This window comes from Podarcis cretensis, assembly GCF_951804945.1.
Source record: "Podarcis cretensis genome assembly, chromosome: 15".
In the NCBI taxonomy this organism is placed as follows: Eukaryota; Metazoa; Chordata; class Lepidosauria; order Squamata; family Lacertidae; genus Podarcis; species Podarcis cretensis.
In genome coordinates, this window is record NC_137185.1 from 19,526,155 (window position 1) to 19,541,431 (window position 15,277).

The 15,277-nt window shown below is 42.3% G+C and overlaps 1 protein-coding gene across 9 annotated transcripts in view; it reads left to right on the forward strand.

Annotated features, from left to right (window-relative positions):
• NTM (neurotrimin) overlaps positions 1-15,277 on the forward strand; it is an 822,171-nt gene that overhangs the window by 712,636 nt on the left and 94,258 nt on the right. The window lies entirely within an intron of this gene.

A 15,277-nucleotide genomic window follows, 5' to 3' on the forward strand; every position in this document is an offset into this window, starting at 1 on the left:
GAAGTGGCTTAGTCATGCTGGCCACATGACCCGGAAAAACTGTCTGCGGACAAACGCCAGCTCCCTCGGCCTGTAAGGCAAGATGAGCACCGCAACGCCAGAGTCGCCTGTGACTGGACTTAACTGTCAGGGTCCTTTTCCTTTATAGCTTTGTCCTTCATGGAAATGTCTAGTTCACGTTTAAAGCCATCCAAAGCCATCATTGAATCTTGTGGGAGCAAATTCTCCAGTTCTACTATGCACTGTGTGAAGAACGACTTTACTTTGTCTCTCCTGGGTCCGCCAACATTTCGCTTCGTTGGATGGTCCTAAGCTTGGGTATTATGAATTTATTTGCAGAACTCCTGAACAACCTTTCCTTCCAAGGAATCTCTGCAAAGAATGAACAGTTAAACAACAACACAAGTCACAAAAACATATTCCATTATAAGCAAAAATATTTCCACAATATTGTTTTAGAAAATCTAAATCAAAGAGAAATAAATTAAAGTGGGTTGTTGTTGTTGTTATACAATTTATTTTAAAGCTTTGCATGTTCTAAGGCTGGAACTGTATATGATGATGCAAATGGGAATACCCACATTGGTGAAAGGGAGATCAGAGTCAGCTCCCAGCTTGGAGCTTTGTTAATACATTGCCTAGAGTGCTGAGCTGGTTACACTCTGATGCAACAGCACTTTTTACAAATACTTTCCTAATGCATGATTAAAAATTTCCCCTTCTCACGGAGCAATGAATTATGGTGATCCTTTATCATATAACATGCTGTCGAGATGCATGTAAATAATGTTGTGTCCTCCAGCACAGAGAGGAAAGCTCTGTTGCCGCAACAAGAGATGCTATTTGTTTTTTGGGGGGAAATCATTTAGAAGCATCTCTGCAACATATGACACATCTCATTAGGCCTCATTTTGAGGAGAGCAATTTCTATTAGTTATTTATTAATTGCCTATTAAGTCTGTGTCATATGTCCCCTTCATTTCTAGGATTCTCAAGTCATTTCTGCAGATGGGCTCTGAATTCCACATATAGGGCTAAGATCTCACAGATGCTTTTTGTCAAGCAGGATGGGGGTTGCAAAGATACTGTTAGGATATTAATCTCTGTCCCAACCCCCAGTGAAATATGATAATATTTTAAGCCATAACTGAACCTAGAGAAAGCTCAAAATCTAGTGCAGTGTTGTTCAGTTTAAATTGTAGGATGGGCTGGAACACACCCTGCCCTAACACCTGGTGGGCGGGGGAATATAATTTATCCCATGCAGCTGCTGTGCATGGAGACTGCACTCACCCCAGGCTTCCTGTTTCCTTATAATCATTTCAGTGCATGAAAAACCAATGAAAAATGAAGAGGAATAGTCTTCTTTTCCCTTATTTTGACAAGGGCTAAACACATCAGGAACACAGGTGGAGCTGTGGGTTAAACCACAGAGCCTAGGACTTGCTGATCAGAAGGTTGGCGGTTCTAATCCCCGTGACGGGGTGAGCTCCCATTGCTTGGTCCCTGCTCCTGCCACCCTAGCAGTTCGAAAGCACATCAAAGTGCAAGTAGATAAATAGGTACCACTCAGGCGGGAAGGTAAACAGCGTTTCCATGCGCTGCTCTGGTTCGCCAGAAGCAGCTTAGTTATGCTGGCCACATGACCCGGAAGCTGTCCGTCGGTTCCCTCAGCTAATAAAGTGAGATGAGCGCTGCAACCCCAGAGTCGGCCACAACTGGACCTAATGGTCAGGGGTCCCTTTACCTTTAAACACATCAGCCTGCTTTTGGTCTTAGTCACATTCACATGCTTTTAATTTTTGCATTAATTTGTAAGCATCATCTAACCACCCACCAAACCCCTTCCTTTATATGCATATTGGTATATTTTAAATATTTTTTTAACAAAAGGAGCATTTCCAAATGGATTTGGGTGCATTTTCTATTAGATGAGGACTGCATTGGAGGATTTGGGAAGTGCAAAATCTGGTGGCTAATGCAGTCCCAATTAGCACATGAGTCTGGAAGGTGCAGAGCAGGTCAACTCATGTTGGAATTCACAAAGATCCAATTCCTCAAGCATCCTGTTATCGACCCCACCTCACCTGCTCTTGAAATCATAATTGATCTGTTTGAAAGCAGGTTAACCGACCCTCCAAGTGTCCCTATTTTCCAGGGACATCCCTGATTTAGAGAAGCTGTCCCAGTTTCTGATTTGATCCCAGAATGTCCCACTTTTCCTTAAGATGTCCCTATTTTCATCGGAGAAATGTTGGAGGGTATGGGTTAAGGCTGCAATCCTGTGCCCAATTACCTTGATGTAAGCTTTGCTGTAATTCTTCTTCTTCTTCTTCTTCTTCTTCTTCTTCTTCTTCTTCTTCTTCTTCTTCTTCTTCCCTGCCCATCTGGCTGGCTTACAACATATCTAAAAACATAATAAAAGCACCAGTCCTTAAAAGCTTCCCTAAACAGGGTTACCTGTTTCAGATGTCTTCTAAAAATCAGATAGTTGTTTATTTCCTTGACATCTGAAGGGAGGGCGTTCTACAGGGCGGGTGCCACTACCAAGAAGGCCCTCTGCCTGTAAAGACACATATAGAACTCCCTCTAAAAGGAGGTTCGTGAGATTTCTGTGGTTTGTATTGATGTGGTCAAAAACAGCTCAAATTTCTTCACTGAATGATGCTTCTTAAGCCTAGCTATGACCATTGTTGCTAGTCCTCTTGAGAGCTTTTACGGGAAAGGAGGGGCACAATGCTTGTCTCATAAGAACATGAGAAGAGCCTGCTGGATCAGGCCAATGGCCTATCTAGTCCAGCATCCTGTTCTCCCAGGGACCAACCAGATGCCTGTGGGAAACCTGCAAGCAGGACCTGAGCATAAGTGCCCCTCCCGTGGTTTCCAGCAACTTGGATTTGGAAGCATTGCTGCCTCCAACTGTAGAGGCAGTGCATAGTCATCCTTGCAAATAGCCACCAATAGCCCTCTCCACCATGAATTTGTCTAATCCTCTTTTAAAGTGATCTAGGTTGGTGGCCATCACTGCTTCATGTTGAAGCAAGTTCCATAGCTTAACAATGCACTGCAGGAAGGACTTCCTTTCATCTGTCCTGAATTTTCCAACATCCGGCTTCACTGAATGTCCACAAGTTCTGCTGTTATGGGAGATGAAGTTCTCTGTCCACTTTTCCCAACTCACTTTTACTTAGAGTAGTCAATGGAAATGAATGGATATAAGTGTTGGGATGTGTCCAGGGAGACAGGGGCAATTGGCAGGCCCCCAGATGGCTCCAGCCCACCGGCCGGCAGCTGGGCAAACTCCGGTTCTCGTAACAGCATCAAAACTGTGACTCAAGCCTCAGAGACCTTTAGAGACTGAGCACACAAGCCAGCAGAGATAAGAACTGTTTGCAACAGAAGTAGCAGACAGAGGCATATGTAAGCATATTTACAAGCGTTTATTCAGTATCAGGACAAAGGAAAACATGTCTGCTTCCCTTCATGTCCAAGCAAACAGCATAGGCAAAAGCTATATACAACAGAAGTTCCCAGCAGACTGAGCTGGAAGTAAACAGACATGTGACACACAACAACTCCACATGCCTGTTCTAAAGGTGGAACAGAACTATATCCTAACAATAAGTTTGCCATGTCTATTGCTTTCAGTGAGTCTACTCTGAGCATGACTGACATTGGACAAAACCTACCATTTTAATATAAATTAATAAATCTAATGTGTCATGTATCTGTGACAATAGTGGGGCATCTCTAGCCCATAGACGTAATTAATAGGGCTGTGTATGGCTGCCTTGAGGTTGCCTTCCTATCCGTCTTCCTGTCTGAGTCCCCATCTCCTGACAGCCCCAGAATGCTCCAGGTAGCTCAACCTAACCTGGGGTGACCCAGGAATCTGAATTGACCCAATTCAATTTGGGATTCAGCCTTTGGCCAAATCCAGTACACAACGCTTCTAAAAAGACTAGCTCGGTCTCTTAGGTTGCTTGCAAACATATTGTAGGCAGCTTTCCAAACCATTATTGGTGAGCCATACTCAACCTTCCCACAACCTGACATCATATATGAGGTCAGAGTCAGGAAAGTCCAAGCCACAGCTACTGCAAAGGAAGAATCGGAACTGCACTTTGTGTTCCTAATTCTTCCTTTTAGAACTGTGTTGCCTTCAAATAGGAATAGTGACCCTTTGCAGTTCAAGCCACAGCTGCAAAGGAAGATGCAACTTGAATTCACTCTGGGGCTGTAAAGGATTAAGAGTACACTTTGAAAAGGAGGGTATGTTTCATCATATGTGGTGGGAATGGAAGGTTATTAAAAGCTTCTGGGAAATGAGCTATAATGAGCTGAAGAAAATGTTTAAAACAACTTTTGTTAAAATACCAGAAGCTTTCTTAATAGGATTGATAGGAACTGAACTACCTAAAGAACAGGAGAAAATGTTTATGTATGCTACAACAGCCGCTTGAATACTGTTAGCCCAAAGATGGAAGGAAGAAATGGCAGATCAAGCTAATTGACTATCCAGAAATGGCAAAATTAATGACTATGATAACGAGAAATTTAAAAAAGAGTGGGAATCATTTATTGTTTATGTGCAAATTACTGTAAACAGGTTGATACATTGACAGGCTTTTAAATAATGATTGCAACTAGTAGTAAATTAGATAAAATAAAGGGAAATAATAATGGAAAAGGTTTAAGGATGGATATGCAGAAGAAATTTGTTAATATAAGGAACCAGAAGGGGGTATGGAGGGAAGTCCAGAGATTTAAAGAATCTCAAAGGGAAGGTTTGTGAAAAGGTATTTGTCTTTATTTGTAAAAATGTAACTGTGAAAAAGTAATAAAAAAGTATTTACCAAAGAAGAAGAAGAGTACACTTAGAGCATGCTCTAAGCACTTAGAGCTTCGTAGTGGTAGATTGAAATTGCAATTAGGCGATTTCACGTGACACCAGGTGGTTTGACAGGTGAGTGGCTCCACTCACCCATCAAAGTGGCCCTCTGCCATATGATGTTTCTTACATGGCTCTTCTGGGCCCAGTGCTATGCATGGATGCTTGAGAGATTCACTCTTTTTGAATTCCAATAAAAACGACCTATCTACATCTCCTGAACTAATGTGCATATCAGAACATAATTAACTCTCACATTTCTCTAAACTGTGCAGTGAAGTTTCCATCTTAAAAAAAAAAAAAGTATTTTTAAAAGTGTGTTCTTGGATAAAGTGCCTTTAGGAATGCATATTGTGAGAGAAAGCATGTTAAGGAAGGCATGTATTGAGTTGTATCTGTTTTTGAAACCAGACCATGAGATAATCTTTTGAAACAAGTGCCAGGAGCATTCCTTTATTTCTGATACACATAACAGGAGAGGCACATCTGTGCCACGGGTGCTCTGAACGTGGTACAAAGTGCATAATATTTAGTTAGTGCATAACAAGCACGTGAGTCACTTCCTTAAAGATACTGAAAAATTGTGAAAGTTGCAAGAATAGGTTTGCTTTTTTTAAAAAAATCAGCTTATTTAGCAGCTTGCTTGGCAGTACGTGGCAGCCTGCAGTTAAATTTTGCACAACTTCATTCCGGTGGTAAGAGAGGAATACGAACCAAGCAAATGTCACCCTCACCCTTCATCCATCCTTTGTTATATACACACTTTAACAATTGACCAAAACAAAGTTCATTTTGCATGTTTTGTTTAAAATGAGGATTAATGCAGAAATGGCATGGAATGGGCTCATGACTGAAAATGTGCAAAAGTGATGCAGACCAGAAATAAACTGATCCACCCATCCCTTGAGCTGATCTGTGAATTGGATGGCAAGCATAATTACTTTGCATTCCCCAGTGTATTGCAGTGATGAAAAAAGAGAGTGTGAAATGAGAACATTTGCTTGTAAGAACACACACACACAGGTTGATAATTTTATGAAAACTTCTTTTGCTTCCCTTGGATTTCCAGGTTCATTACACCTTAAGAGAGACCTCTCAATTTGTCTTGAAATATTGCTTAAGCAAAACTTAGAGGCAGCTTACTGAAAATCCTACTCAGAAGTAAACGCGGTTGAGTACAACAGGGCTTGCACTCCACACTTCCCTGGGAAATTTCACTAGTCCTGTAAAACCAAAAAAACCCACCAAATCTGCTTTCCTCGAAATTGTCTGAACATTTTCAACAAGTGGGGATTCATCTTTGACAATAGCTCTAGACACAGGCAACACTCTCAGTGGCCATTAGTTCTCATGATTGCTGTGTTGAACCTCTTGGTTTGTAAAGACTGCATGCCACTGAAGACCAGTCTCTGTAGATTCAGAAGGGCCTGTTGAATTTACACCCTGCTTAGGGGCACCCCAGAGATACCTGACTGGCTACTCTCAATATTGGTAAGTCAACAGCTGGAAAAATATAAACAAAGCTTTTAAAACAGTAGAACTTGTGTTTTGTGTTTTGTTTTTTTTAAAAAAATAAATCCTATGCATTTAATCCTTAACCACAAAGTTCTACCATTTCCCCCCTTTTCTTCATTACTTACTTTCTTCATTGGTTGGAGGCAATGGAGCGTCCGACCTTCATTTGAAAAACAAACAAACAAAAACCTTCTACCCAGCCAACAGATTACAAAAACTACATCCTGGTGACTGTTTTCGAGCGGGAAGCCAGGAAGCTGCCAAGCATGGCTCCAACATCAGACACAAAGTATTAATGCACTCCTCTCTCTTTCTCTTTGGGGACTTTATATTTGTTGTTTGCCTTAATCTGACACAGAACTCGGCTAGGCAGAAATATGCATGTTCTGTGCTGCTTTTGTGTAGGATACATCCCAGTGGTATTCTCCAATGACAGTCTAGCACGGCAGTGTCTGAGTAGCAGTTTAATAGACTCTTGCTGCAAGATATTGCGGCGTTCTTTCATAAAGGTTGTTTGTTACCATCAGCATAGTGTTTGGACTAGGCGTGCTGAGTTATTGACTCACAGCCACTACCTTCGTGTCACTGCCACACAATTTCTTTTGCTGCAACCTCCAACCCTTATTTTATCCATCTTGACAAAGTAGCTCGGAGGCTTAACTGGGCCTCCGCCCCATCGACTGACCCATAAGGAATGGCGCTGCTAACATCAGTGATTTCCTGCTCCCTATCAAAAACAACCACCCCCCACATCCTCACTGTTTGGGGGTAAGGGTCCTGTACTGGTACCAGGGGTGCAAATGTTATCTCTGGGTTTGTAGGGGATACAGCTGAACAACCCAGCAACCAGATGGGAAAGTTGTTGTACAGGTAAGCTGGTTGAGGATGCAGTGTTCAACAATAGTCCAGGTTTAGATATGGATGGATCCAGGACCAATATGTGACTGGTCCCAGTTCTGCACAAGTCTGGTGAAAAGCCCCCCCCCCCATCTTGGTTCTGTGCAAATATTTTAGGAGGAATACATACAAAACCTGAAAAAAAATCCACATTTTTGAAAAGTCTTTTTTTAAATGAAACATACAAGGTGGTCTGAGGGATACTCTTCAGCCTTCTATTGTTTACTTTTTAAAAGTACTTATTGATTTGATTTATTGCATTTATATTGCTCTTTTTTCTCCAAGGAGCTCAGGGTGTCATGCATGGCTTCCCCCCTCTTCGTTTAATCCCCAGAACAACCCTGTAAGGTGGTTTAGGTAAAGAGGCAGCCACTGGACTTTGGTCACCCAGTGAGTTTCATGGCTGAGTAGGGATTTGAACCCTGGTCTCCCAGGTCCTAGTCCAACACCCTTATACCACAATGGTTCTCAAAACACAACTCTGGTGGGACTCAACCCCAAATGAACCTTTGCATAACTCCACCCATTATCAGTCTACAAGTCCAGTGCATTGTCCAATGACTAAGTAGAACATGGGACTTCTGGTAACATTGCATGAATCAAAAACAAAGAGAAGAAAGTCCCCTTGGGAGTGACAGATCTTGATGACATGCTGTACCTCTCAATAAGAATTGTACATTAAACATGTGGGAGGTTGTTACATACTGTATCTTTTGCCTATTTTTTTTAAACATACAATTTCCCCTAATAATGTCATTACACCATCAAGAGCTATCACTCACATTGAGACTTGCTTTGTGTTCAGCATGAATGGCACCAGGAACTGGGTGTGCCAGGTCAGGTATCTTCAATTTTTTCAGATCCTTTTTTTTTTTAACCCAAACATGCATTTTGGGACCGAATTCTTAATATTTTGCCATCCATTTTGGGTTGTGACTGACCTTGGATCAGGCTCCAATCCACTAGTGAGTCCAGACCCATCAGTTAAAGACCTGTGCTTTAAGGAAAGTTTCATAGCTCAGCTGCAAAGCATGCTTGCAGAAGGTCTCAGGTTCTATCTGTGGCATATCCACCTCCCCCCCCCTCCCCAGCATCAGATATCAGCTGATGGGAAAAATTACCCTTCCCTGTCTTGAGATCTCATAGAGCAGCTGCACTAGGTAGTCTCGTGGGGGCATCTGTAGCTACAGTGGTACCTCAGGTTAGGAACTTAATTCGTTCTGGAGGTCCGTTCTTAACCTGAAACTGTTCTTAACCTGAGGTACCACTTTAGTTAATGGGGCCTCCCGCTGCTCCCATGCCACCGCCGTGCGATTTCTGTTCTCATCCTGAAGCAAAGTTCTTAACCCAAGGTATTATTTCTGGGTTAGTGGAGTCTGTAACCTGAAGCGTATGTAACCTGAAGCGTCTGTAACCTGAGGTACCACTATACTTAAAAAAAAACAAAAAAAAAGCAAGAGATGACAGGCCCTCAAACCACCTCATATGAGATCTACAAGGTCACTTGGGGGTTACTCTGCAATATTTACTAGGAGAAGAGAATGGATTATAAGTCTGAAATATCATGATGAAGCCTGTGCTGTGAGTTGCCTATTTGTGGTCAACATCAGCAGCAGTTAGCATCATTTACTTACTTACAGTGTGATCCTAACCACGTCTACCAGATGTCAGCCCCTATAGAGTTGAATCCAACTACGTTATTCTTAGAACAGACCTACCGTATGGAATTCATTGGACCTCAGCTAGTCGTGTCCATTACTTTCAATGGGTCTACTGTGCATAGGGTTAACACTGGATGCAGCTCAGAGAATTCAGTAGGGCTTCCTCACAGTTAAGTGGGGTTATAGGGTCGCAGACTTACTTATCTATTAAACTTATCTATGTTAGTCTGACAACGTCTGGTGAGGGGTGTGGGGCACCAGGTTGGGGAATCCTGAGTTAGGCTGATCTGTTGACTGATGTTCTGGGGACTTCACATAAAGGAGCACATCTGCTCTCAACAGCGCAAACACTTCTTTGAAATAAGATCATCTTCGCGGCAAAGCAAATGAGATCTGCAAAAGCACCGACCCAGCTCTGGGGAAATCTGTGCTTGTGTCACTGGAGCGGCCAGCAATGGTGCTGCCATGTTTAATCACCTCCAAGCAAGAGTAATATGGCAAGAACAGGGACCGCAAGGCAAGCAGGAGCACCAAGCAGGGAGACTGGGACTTATATATTTATTTGCCTCTAACCCCATCCAGGAGGGGCTTCCATCTGCATTTTCCGATATGGCTTTAGAAATCTTGCTTGCACCACCTGCCTTTCAAACCTCTCTTTTTTTTTTTTTTTTTTTTTTGCCCAGATACGCTGACATCTTAATAAAATATTTTGATATAGCTGAGCTGAGATTGCCGTTGAATGTTAAATAATACCGGGTTTATATTTATTATCACTTATTTATTAAGTCTTTGTTCCCCGGCGTAGAGGGGGAAATCTTTCCCATTATACCTGTTATGTCGCAGGAAAAGGCACTTTAAATAATTCATTTGATTAATTATTCAAACATTTAATTAGCATATAATAACTGTCGTGTTAAATCCGAGCTTTGCGGGCTTGAATTAAAAGGGTAACTAACGGCAGGCTTTGCCTCTGTCATTCCAGCTTCCTTCCCATGCTGGCTGGGGCTGTCATCGCTGCTTCTCAGCACCTGATACTGATTGATGCAAACCTTTTCAAGTTTTGCATTTCAGAGATAGGTGCAAATGGGAGCCCATTGATGGCCAGTTCATAATAATTAATTGATTATCACAGCTGACATTTCCAAAGAACCTTTTCAAGCAAAGATCGGGGAAGGGAAGAGAAATGGGTCTTAAGCACTTCTGTCATGGAACCTCACACGGAGGCCAGAACTCTGTCCCTCCCTGAAAACGAGGCCACACGAGTTACACAATTTCATAATATTTGTCAATCAAAAATGTTTTCTGTAATTTGAGTAATTTCTGATTGGGATTCTGAAGTTCCCAATCAGGTACAGCTAATGAAACTGAATTTTTCATCAGGGTTTGGCATTCCATCACAGCCATCCATCCACACAGCTTACTGGCAGGGAGAAGGGTGAGCCAGCAGTGAAGTCAGTGCAGTGCAAACATACTGTCCAGAATTGCTGGATTGGCTCTGCCAGTGCATTTGCACCCACGCTGACCTTGCTGCCCCTCCCTTGCCCATTCCTAATATGCCAGAGGGATGGTGGTGATGGGAGGTGACAGTAAGTTGTCATCCCCCGCCCCCACCCCTGCCAACCACTATTGGTTTTGAGAGCATGAATGGGGTTTTTTTGGAGAAGGGTGAAGTAGATTACACTGCACCTGGGCCCATATCTCCAAAGTGTCATTTGACTCTAAGGATCATGGGGTGTTTACTACTACTACTAATAATAATAATAATAATACAAATATCTGTATGATAAAATTATCATTTCCTTCAGATTCTAATTATGACAATTATTAATTGTATTTGTTTCCTTTATACACCTTTTTTCTGCAAAGAGCTCAAGGTGACATACATGGTTCTCTCACTTCTTATTTAATCCTTACAACATCCCTGTGAGGTAGGTAGCTCAGTGCTCTAACCATTACACCACACTGGCTGACATCTCATTGTAACATCGAGCAGGAGCTCAATGGAAACAGATCCAGCCATGAACAGTCAAGAGGACAGCAGCTGTCTGTCCATTCATCTGCTCACCAGTCCACCTGGGTCAGATCCATCCCATGGCTGGATCCACCCAGATGGTTTGGAATAAGATATGCAGACATTAGATCCACATAACTTGGTTGTCACATGATCCAGCCTTGGCAGACTTCGCTTGAGGCACCATTTCAGTTCAGATTTCTCTCATTTCTTTGCCTAGTGAACCTAATGACATCTGTATGGTTTGATGGCACCTGTTCCTTTATACTATACTCAGACAACGGCTTTATCATTTACTTGTCTTCTTCAATGACTTACTTTGGCTAACATGCCATTGGGACAACTCCATGCCTGGATGAAAATTCAGCCCCATTCCCTGCCTCACCCAATGCCAAAGGCCTGTTCCATTAGCTTGTGTTCAATCCTCTGTTGTCCTCTAGTGTACAGTTAGAATATTAGCTCTTGATTCAGAAGCCAGGAAAATGAACTCCCAGCAGCCCTTCCGGACGTGGTGTAATTCATTACCTACCTTGATTTCCACTTAAAATGTACTTTAACTACACTTCCAGCTACAAACCCTAAATCACCCCCGTGTTCACAAAAAGTCCATCATTTTTTATTTTATCGCGCAGCGTTGGCATGACATAATCCCTTCCTGAGCGTCTCGAAGTGCTTTACGGATCAATAAATTACCTACCTACGCACGTCAGAGGCAATGTATGCAAGGCCACTGCAGTTCCTCTGCACTCAGATGGCTCACTTGGAAAGGCTGGAGTCTGCGCCAGACACCGTGGAGGGAATCCTAGAGGAGGAGGAATCTAAGGAAAGAGGGGTGGATCTCAGAGCAGGACCAGCAAAGGGATTTTTTTGCTCCATCATGCAGAGGCTTCCAAAGCCATGGGTGCCCTGATCATATCAGCTCAAAGCCCCCATTCATCTTCTGCAAAATAACTGTGAAAGCGACTACACAGTGGTTTGACACACCAGTCACCTGGTATGATGACAGTTGCAGCCATTCTTGGACCAGGAGAACCAATGTGGCGTAGTGATTAGAATATTGGGCTAGGACCTGGGTTTGAATCCCCACTCAGATATGATGCTCCTTGGACCAGTCCCTGCCTCTCAGCCTATCCTACTTCACAGGGTTCTTATGGGGGTTAAATGAGGAGGTGGAGAACCCTTGGAGAAAAAGGTGGGATATAGATGCATAAATAAATAAATAAAGCAATAAAACAATAAACCATTTTAGTTAAGCACTGGTGATTTCAGAACTGGAGTACTGCAATACAATCTAAAGTGGGGTTTCCCTTGCATTTGTTTCGGAAAATGCAGTTAGTGCAGAATGCTGCAGCAGGATTCCTCAAAGGAGTGAAGCTCTGTCAGAACCCCCTTCTCCCGCTCAGAAATCTGTACTGGTTGCTGATTTGCTACTCAGCCAATTTCAGGGTGTTGCTATTATTATATAAAGTCCTCAGCAACTTGAGACCAGTTTGCTTGATGGATCACCTTAGCCCATTTGTGCCCACTTGACCACTTTGGTCTGTGCAACTGGCACTCTTACAAGTGTCATATAACATTTGCTTCACAGTTGCAGGGAATCGATCCTTTTAGTGTGTTGATTAATATTGGGAGGTGCTTTTGTTGGACCATTTTCAACACTTTTTAAAAAACCTGTTGTTTCTTTAGGAAGGCCTTCCCAAATGTATAAATTGTGGTTTAGAACCTGTTGGTTCTATTTACTGTACTTTTCCGTGTATAATACTATGTTTTTTTCTTTAAAAATCATGCTAAAAAGTGGGGGTGGTCTTATACATGGGTATTGCACAGGGTGGATGTTTGATCGGTTGCTGCCAAGGCTGTCAGCGGCTATTGTGCATGTTATTGGTTGCTGTGTCAATGGGTGGTGTTGATTGGCTGACGCTCCAGCAGTTGAACGGGTGATTGGCAGCTTCTGCTGGCAATGGGACAGACAGGAGGTGGATTTTGCAGGTGAGCAACCCCCCCCCCCCCCAATAATAGCTCAACAACCCTGGGCAATCCAAGCTCAACAACTCTGTGCCATCGCCCCCCATTTTCTGAAATTTGAGTCCCCCATCTTATTGATGGAAAAGTACTATATATTTTGACATGTTTGTGATATCTACTGGTTTTTAAAGCCTGTAAATTTTATCACTATTTCCTTATTAATATTTCATATTATTATATGCCAATCTCTTTTTTTAAAAGTAAGTGGTATGTAAATCTTGTTAGATAAAATTAAATATGAAATAGCACCACCCTGTGATTACATAGGGTTTCTTTCTACATATGAAATTGGGCATGGAAGTCTGAGATAACAAGGGATCTTTGAATCCTATAGTTCTAAGGGGCTTCAAATGTCATCCAGACCACTGCTGCAGCATCCCTGATAGGTAGCCATCCAGGCTCTGCTTAAAAACCTCCAGTGACAGAGAGCCCACCACTTTCCAGTGCAGTCTGTTCCACTGACAGCCACCTTGTGCCATCAGGAAGTTATTTATAATGTGTTGTCTAAGTTCTTTCTTCCCTTGTTAGTTGAACCCGTTGCTTAGGGTCTTACTGCCTGGAGCCATGAAAAGCAAATTTGCTCCATCACTTTTGTAACTCCTCTTCAAATATGTGAAGATGCCTATCGGACCACCTCTTAATCATCTGTCCTCCAGACTAAATGGGAACAGGAGGGCAGTTCTTTCCAGGCACTTTTTCCATAGTGCTCAAGACTCCAGTGTCCAGACAAAAGCAGTACAGTTTTGGCACTCTCTGAGAACAGAGTGTCTTTTCCTTTTGGGTTCTTATGCTGAGTTCCCCTTTTATTGAATGTCTTTGCTGGTTTCCCATTCTTTGTTTCTGCCCAGTGGTCTTTTGATTAATTAGTTATTTGGCCAATAGTTTTGCATACTATGTTTCAATTGCTGTTTCAGATTGTTGCTTGGCAACCTTGCTTGGCTACAACTTTTTCTGTGTATGTGCAACAATGGGTGCACAAATATCATACAGAGAGTTTGTGTCTTAATTAATACACATATAAACTAAAGTACAGTGGTACCTCAGGTTAAGAATTTAATTTGTTCTGGAAGTCTGTTCTTAACCTGAAACTGTTCTTAAGCTGAGGTACCACTTTAGCTAATGGGGCCTCCCGCCGCCGCCGCACAATTTCTGTTCTCATCCTGAAGCAAAGTTCTTAACCTGAGGTACCATTTCTGGGTTAGTGGAGTCTGTAACCTGAAGCGTCTGTAACATGAGGTACCACTGTAGGATGCTTTTCTTAAGAAGCGTGGGTCTGATCGCATTCTGTTCCAAATCAGTTTCACTGAAATGCAATTTAGGCCACCAAAGGAGAGGAGGAGAACAGAACAGAAGAAGGCTGCTGCATCAGGACAATGACCCCTCTAGTCCAGCATCATGTTCTCAGAGTGGTCAACCAGATAGTCCAATGGGAAATCTGCAGGCAGGGCCCAAGCACAAGAGCCCACTCCCCTCCTGTGGTTTCCAGCAACTGGTATTCAGAAGCCACGCTGCCTCCAACTGAGGAGGCAGAGCAAAGCCATCACAGTTAGTAGCCATTCATCCTTCCATGAATTTGTCTCATCCTCTTTTAAAGCTATCTAGTGGCCATCACTGACTCCTGCTGCCAACGTCTATAGACATTGGTTTTGTCTGGAAGAGACTGGAAGTCCTCTTGTGGATGTGGATAGTCCAACTACATCCTAAAGTCACTGGCACCTAGGGATGGAGGGATGGTACAACTTTGGTATCTGCTAGTTTCTCAATTTTCCAATCTTAAATTGAATTTGCCAAATTGCTGCATCAAGTTGCAATGGTCTTTATTTTTTATTAAAAAAAAAAAAATTCTCATGAAAACCCACCAGCATTTTACTGCACATTTTCTGCAATATGCATATTTTTAATGTGATTTTGCCTAATATACCCAAATTTGCAAACAAATTGACCCAATATAATGCATTTTTAATATTACTTTCACTAACGTGCTCATGCAACTGGACACTACTGGAGATTTGCATCACAACATTCAGAGAAATGCAAATTTTGAAGGATAGCTGTGTTTTTGTTCACATATTGTTTTAGAAAGTGTAGATTTAGTAGGTTCACACTAAAACCCATCCTTACTGCAAACATAACAGCTTCATAATTTTTTTGAGCACATATGCCTGGGCATGGCCAGAAAATTGCATACAACCTTTAGAGAAAGTTGAAATAACAAATAATAACAGTATCTGTTACATGTTTTAGAAAGAATTATGGGTGAAAACCTGAGCCAAAAGA